This window comes from Fukomys damarensis, unplaced genomic scaffold (genome assembly GCF_012274545.1).
Source record: "Fukomys damarensis isolate Sample0158 unplaced genomic scaffold, DMR_v1.0_HiC HiC_scaffold_3, whole genome shotgun sequence".
NCBI classification, from domain to species: Eukaryota; Metazoa; Chordata; class Mammalia; order Rodentia; family Bathyergidae; genus Fukomys; species Fukomys damarensis.
This window is the reverse complement of record NW_022900915.1, coordinates 15,534,346-15,541,630: the sequence shown is the minus strand read 5'-3', so window position 1 is coordinate 15,541,630 and position 7,285 is coordinate 15,534,346. Positions and strand designations below refer to the sequence as shown.

Here is a 7,285-nt window from a genome sequence, read left to right as displayed (position 1 = left end):
TAAACAAAAACAGGCAGAGCTGGGCACATTGTAATCCCAGGACTTGGGAAGCTGAGGTAGGAGGATCATAAGGGACTGCAAGTTAAGTCTCACTTGGACAACTTCGTGGAACCCTCTCTCAAAGAATAAAAAGAAGTGGGTGATGTAGCTCAGTGTAAAGCCACTGGGTTCAATCCCAAGTACCACAAAAACGTAATAATAATAATAATAATAAGAAGAAGAAGAAGAAGAAGAAGAAGAAGAAGAAGAAGAAGAAGAAGAAGAAGAAGAAGAAGAAGAATGGCAGTTCTCAATACAGGCCAGGTATCAGAATCACTTGAAAAGCTTTGCAGAATACCAGGCTCACGGGCTTGAAAACTCATAATTCATCCCTTCCTCCCCTGCCAAGGGACATTCTGAAAAGTGCAATTCAAACTCCTTCTCCTAAAAGACTTCATCTTTCAGATTATTTGGGCATAGGGTTGAAGTTAGATGAATCTTTTTGTTGGAAAGAAGATATGCAGATAAACAAAATAAAATTAAAAATAGATGGGAGGAGGGAATGTTGAAAGTTGAAGAAACTATGCAGAAGGGTACACAAGAAAACAACAGAGGCTTCAAAGTAAGTAGAGTGGAGATAAGAAAGACTTCTTTTTCAAGTGTTCATCTAAATTATTTGCTTGGAATAATTCTGGGGTTGTGATACTGGGTCAGAGGTTATGACGTACACAATTTTATCTCCTAACTGTTGTGTTTTTGTTTCGTTTTTGTTTTTGTTTTTGTTCTATCAGGGATTAAACTTGGGATCTTGCACTTGCCAGGCAGGCAGCAGCACCACTGAGCAAAATCCCTGGCAGCAAAGACTTTTGAATGAGTTGATGCAAACTATATTCTTCATGATTTTCAACAAAACGCAAGAGAGGATTGATATTTTTAAATTTTTACTTTATTCTTCGGTAACCATAACATAGTCCCAAAACTGGACCATGTGAGTTCTGGGTTAATAAAGGTTACCCACACATCTCTCCCCGCAAGCCCTCAAAGGGAAGGGGTGCTACTTCTGTTACATGAATTTAAATGTGCATATACTATTGCAGTTCTGATATGTACCCTATCTCTACCCTAACCTCACTGGGAACCCTGATTAAAACTCAGAAGCACCAGAGCCTTACAAGGGCCCGACTCCAGAGCCAGCTCCATAGCATGGAAAGGAAGCTGGGATGCTCTCCTGCCCAGCATCCTCCTGGTGCCATCCTCTCCCTGACACCTGCGTCACTGGTCACGGGAGCTCAGTCCTCACCTGGCTCTCTCTCTGTGTTTCCCCACACTCCTCTGTCTGCTTCGTAGACATCTCTGGTTTTCCTACCTTCTTACTCTCAGGTGTGGGAATGCTCCCGAGAAACTGTCTTCGGCTCCCTCCTTGGAGTAACTAACTAGATATCGGTCGCCAGATCTGGTAAATAAAAAGACAGGGTGCCCAGTTAAATTTGAATTCTGGAAAAACAATGAATACCCTTTTGGTATAAGTATTTTTATCTGACAAGCCTGTTCAGAAATAATGTATGCTTTCAACAGAATTTTTTTCCTGTCTTTCCTCCCCACCCCCCGAATTTTAGTTTGCACAGTGAATTTGAAAATGTACCAGTAAACACAAAAATCTAACATATTGACTGGGTGCATCATCTGTGCATGAATATTCAGAAGCTGACTCTGTTGATTGGCCTTGCTATGTACTCAGCATTTCTGGGTCACTCCGGGACTGAACTGTTCTCACACTGAAAGAACCACCCTAGAGGAAGCCTGGATCGCACAGTCACTTGCTTATTTGGTGGAATTCAGCATGTTCTTCTCTGTGCACAAGGTCAGTTTTTTCGGCAAGGAAACGAAGTAGCTCAAGTTGACCCACATTTCCCTTCCTCTAAACCATTGGTTTGGGTTTTTTTTCCTCTTCCTATAGAATCTAATGAGCCTAATTCTCTCCTTGCTCCAGAAAGGCTCCTGCACGAAGGAGAATGAGTCTTCCCATCGTGACATAAATCCTCATGGGGCTTCCCTTTTCAAGTTTATGACAGCCAGGAGTTGAGCCTGGAGCTCTGAGAGAAACAGCCACACATTGATTTATGATGGCAGCTGCTGCTAAATCTCACCCCTCTTTCCTTCTTACAGAGCCATGTTACCTTGGGGTTACAAAACTCTTTTCACTGTTATTCAGGGGAATAATAATAAAGTGCCAGGTTGCAAGTATAAACATGATCATTCTGTGCCTATTATTGTAAATCAAATTTTACCTTGGATCAGAAGCACAAGAAATATCTTACACTGTCAGCAACTTCAAGCCTGGGTAGGAGTCTGTCTTCAGGTAACCCTTGAATGACCTATGGTATTGTTTGGGCTGCCCTGACCAGGGAAACTGAGTGCACAGGTCACCTGGCTATTTCTCCATACACACCCAACTGACCACGGTCCTTGAAAAAAGAGTGAGCTTAGCTGGGCATGGTGGTGCAAGCCTGTAATCCCAGCACTCAGGAGGCTGAGGCAGGAGGATTGCTGTCAGTTCAAGACCAGGCTGGGCTACATAGTGAGTTCCAGGTCAGTCTCAACTACACAGTGAGACCTCGTCTCAAAAAACAAAAATAAAAACAAACAAACAAACAAAAAGAACTTTGGGCCGGGGATTTAGCTCAGCGGTTCCACTGCCTGCCTTGCAAGCACAAGGACCCGAGTTTGATCCCCAGTACCAAAAAGAAAAAAGAGTTATCTTGGCCCAAGCATAGCATTGGGCTCAGTGACGTGGACTCAGGACTCCAACTGCCTGGGCTTAAAGTTGGCTGTGGGACTTAACATCTGTGTGACAACAGCAAGCCAGCTCATTTGCTTCTCCATATTCAGTGTCCTTAGCTGTATAAGAGGGAGGGTCAGCCAGGCATCGTGGCGCACACCTGTAATCCCAGCACTTGGGAGGCTGAGGCAGGAGGATCGCTGTGAGTTCGAGACCAGCCTGGGCTACACAATGAGTTCCAGGTCAGTCTCAACTACATAGTGAGGCCCTGTCTCAAAACCACCCCCACAAAAACAGAAGGATGGTGATGGTGGTGACGATAGCAGCTATGCTGTAAGCTTTGCTTAGTCAGTACACAGCGTTAACAGCAATCTAAATGTTAGTTACTTAGAATTGTGCTTCCAGTGTGGTAGAGCCCAGATTTTTTTTGAGGTGGTGGCAAGGATGAAGCCTTGACTTGAAAAAACAGCAGCCAATCCAAGTTTTCAGATTCCCACGTGATAACAGACTTTTAAGAGCTATATGATGAGCACATTCACCAGGTATGGTAGAAAACTATGGCTTGTGTTTAAGTTAAAAATTCTTATTACAGTGAAAAACACATTGTCATTAATACGCCTCAAAGCACACCCTCTTATTTTATTTTATTGTTTTCTTTTTTGAGCCAGGGATTCACTATGTAGCTCAGGCTGACCTGGAACTTACTATGTAGCCCGGGCTGGTCTCGAACTTGGGGCGATCCTCCTTCCTCAGCCTCCCAAGTATTGGGATTACAGGTACCAGGCCTGGCTGTCCCCTTATTTAAAATACACTTACCCCATCGCTCGTGCCACTTTCTGAAACAGTCCTGGAAGTCCTTTTTCATGAATATCCTCAGTCTTGCTCTTCTAGCTGCCTGGATGTCATAAATCGATTCAAAACATTTACCCGTCATGTTCATTTTAACTTTGGGGAAGAGTCAGAAGTCTCATGGTGCCAGATCCGAAGGACAGGGTGAATGACATCACATTTATTGTTTTTACAAGCCTGCCTTTTCATTGGAAGGCACATGGCAGCAGCAATCACTGGTTTTTGTTTTTGTTTTTGTTTTTTGAGACAGGGCCTCACTATGTATTTGAGACTGATCTGGAATTCACTACATATCCCAGGATGGTCTCAAACTCAGCGATCCTCCTGCCTCAGCCTCCCGAGTGCTGGGATGACAGGCCTACGCCACCACGCCCGGCTCAATCACTGTATTTTTGGTCATCCCTCATAACAGCACTCATAAAGAAGGACTTCCAGACCTTCTTCAGAAAGTAGCAAAAACAATTGGATAAGTATGAGGCAAGGGAAGGATTTATGAGGGAGGTTAATGGCAATATGTGTTTTAGTATAGCAATTTTTTCAAATTTAAACAATCAGTATTTTTCAACCACCCCTTGTACAATGACAAGGAAAAAGCAAGAAGTCAGTGCTATTTCTATACTGGTTGAGGCTCACTACCGACCACCCAGTCTTATCCATGACTTGGGCAGAGCCTTTGTCCCCCCACCGCTACCCTCTATGTGTCGAGGGCTTGGTTCAGGAGTGCCTTCGAGATGTGGCCATTGAGGAAAAGCCTTGCCCGCTGGGAAGTCCAGAACTCACGAGTTTCTGGACACCCACTGGATACCCGTGGCAGCCGGAAACTGAAGGTAGCCCTGCCAACCTCTGTAGTAACAAGCCTTACTTCATGGCTGGCTCCTACTCCCTGCTCGATGGCCTGGGTCTGGATCACACACTGTCCTCTCCTCGCCCTCAGCGCCATCATCTGAGGACAAGGGATGGAGTCGAGCCCCACTGTGTGTGTTCTCATTCTCACCTATCCTTAGGGCAGGGACTCTAATATTAAGTTCCCTAGGGCCTTCCCGCTTCATTTTTCAGGTCAGAACTATTGGAATTTCTCTGTCTTTGTTACAGCAAACTCAGATCCTCTTACATGATACTGGAGAGGGTTAGACTGATGAGGAATTGGCCCTAACCCTGGACTCTCTATAGGACTCAATTACTTCATCCTTAGTGCCTCAGTTTCTTTCTCTGTAAAACAGGGGTAAAAGTTATCCACGACTTGGAGTCCCAAGCATTTAAATGAGACAACTCATGTAAAGCGCTTAAATGGTGGTGGGTTGAGCAAACGTTCAACATAAGAGACTAACCAGGTGTAAGAAACCAAAGACACAGAGGTCTGTTATTTTCTTGGAGTCTAAAGAGAAAACTTGGCTGGATATGGTGGTGCATGCTTGCAATCCCAGCAGTTGAGAGACAGAAGCAAGAAAATCATCTCAAGTTAGAGGTTGGCCTTGGCTACATAGGAGTTCAAAACCAGCCTGAACTACGTGGCAAGATCCTGTCAGGGGGGTAGGGGCTTCTTTATCCAATCTTTTCCTAAAAAACAGACCCTAAATTTTTAATTCACTTTTTTTTTTTTTTTCATTACTGGGTATTGAACTCAGGACATTTTGCTTGTGAGGCAGGTGCAGTGCCACTGAGCTAAATCCCTGGCCCTTAATTCACTTTTAACATTCACCCAATTAACACTGCTTTGAAATTCTCTCTTCTCTGTCCTGTGACCTCTGACATGAGGTCATGACATGATGTCACAATTCAGCCCTGCTCCATCTTTATGAGAATTTCTCGAGTTGGTTCTGGGCCTTCCTCACTTTTTGAGACTGGGAGGTCTGGGACACGTCTGACCTTCTTGCGCACCCTAAGGCAGGGCTGCCATGTGTTTTGCTCTTGGTTTTATTCCTTTGGCTAAACATGAATAATGATATTGAGGAATGTCTTTGGAGATCTTTCTTCCTTCCTCTCTTTGCATTTTTAAGGGGTATGTTTCTGGCTCTGGGATAGTTTTCTATTCTGTGACAATTAAGATTTATAGTATACACAGTGGGGCACAGTGGTGCATGTTGTAATCCCAGCTACTGGGGAGGCTGAGGGAGGAGGATGGCAAATTCAAGCCCAGCCTGGGCGACTCAGTGAGACCCTGTTCCAAAATAAAAAATAAATGGGGCAGGGGATGTAATGTAATTCAGTGGTAGGCACTTGGTTAGCATATGTGAGGCCCTGGGGGTTCAATCCCTAGTCTCTCTCTCTCTCTCTCTCTCTCTCTCTCAAAGATTTATAGTACAGAAAATTAGCAACAATTATTGGTATAGAAGGTGGATAAAAGCTTTAGAATCCTGCAGGCTTGGGCAGAGTCTTAGCTCTGCAGATTATTGTTTTGGGGAGAAATAATATAAAATGAGGAAGACACAGGCACTTATTAGATCATTACAGGCACACTGTTTTCATGGTTCCCAGGAGCATAAAACCAATATTTTTTCATTTAAATGCTGAAAACAGTACTTTGTACCTAAGAAAATTTAACTGATATATAACTAACATATAATAAAATTAACCCTTAAAATAATCCAGTGGTGTCTGGCACATTCATGAAGTTAGGCAACTATCATTTTCCTAATTCCACAAAGTTTTCATCCTTCCCTCAATACCCATTAATAGTCAGTTCCTATTCCTCTCTGCTTTAGCCTCTGGCAACCACTAATCTATTGTCTGTCTCTATAGATTTGCTTTTCCTGGACATTTAATATAAATGGGAAGATATAATACATGGCCTTTTGCATCTGAAATCTTTCACTTGGCATAATATTTTCAAGGTTTATCCATGTTGAAGCCTGTGTCAGTAATTTATTCCTCTTTATTGCTGAATAATACCCGATTGTATGGATGTGCCATATTTTGTTTATTCATTCATTCACCAATGAGAGGTTTGGTTGTTTCTACTTTTTAGCTCTTATGAATATTGTTGATGTGAATAGTCATGTAAAAGTTTTTGTGCAAACATGTTTTCAACTCACTTGGTTATATCAAACAATAGAATTGTTGATTCTTAATATAACTCTGTTTAACTTCTTGAGGACCCACCAAACTTTTTCAAAGTGGCTGTACCATTTTGCGATTCAATTAGCAGTATGTGAAGTTTCCAATTTCTTTACATCCTTACCAGTTATTTCATTTCTCCCTACATACATACACTAGGGTTGAACCCAAGGCCCTTCCACTGAGCTCCCGAAACCTTAAATATTTTAGTTTGGGACAAAGTCTCACTAAGTAGTTGCTGAGTCACCCAGGCTGGGCTTGAACTTTTGATCCTCTTGCTTCGGCCTCCTTGAGTGCTGGATTACAGGCATGCACAACCATGCCTAGCTATAGCCTTTTTTGCTATAACCATCCTAGTGGGTGTGAAGTAGATTTTTATGGCGATTTTGATTTGCATTTCCTTCATAACTTTTGCTTACAAATCACTTATATATCTTCTTTGAAGAACTATCTGGTCAGATCCTTTGCCTGGTTTTTGTTGAGTTTTAAGAGTCCTTTATAGCTTTTGGATAACAGGTCTTTATTAGGCATATGATTTACAAATATTGTCTATTTTATGGGTTGTCATCACTTTCCTGATAGTGTCTTCTGAAGCACAATTTTTTTTTTTTTTTTTTTTTTTTT

The 7,285-nt window shown here is 42.5% G+C and overlaps 1 long non-coding RNA gene across 7 annotated transcripts in view; it reads left to right on the top strand.

Moving 5' to 3' along the window:
* Positions 1–2,213, top strand: part of LOC104855101 — a 17,937-nt gene extending 15,724 nt beyond the window's left edge. For 4 of the 7 annotated variants that reach the window (XR_004518430.1, XR_004518429.1, XR_004518425.1 and 1 more), the window contains 2 exons: positions 771–1,840; positions 1,970–2,213. This is a non-coding gene — a long non-coding RNA (uncharacterized LOC104855101). The remainder of the gene's footprint in view (positions 1–770; positions 1,841–1,969) is intronic. The other 3 variants (XR_004518427.1, XR_004518426.1, XR_004518428.1) reach the window with 3 other exon arrangements.
* Positions 2,214–7,285: the final 5,072 nt, after the last annotated feature.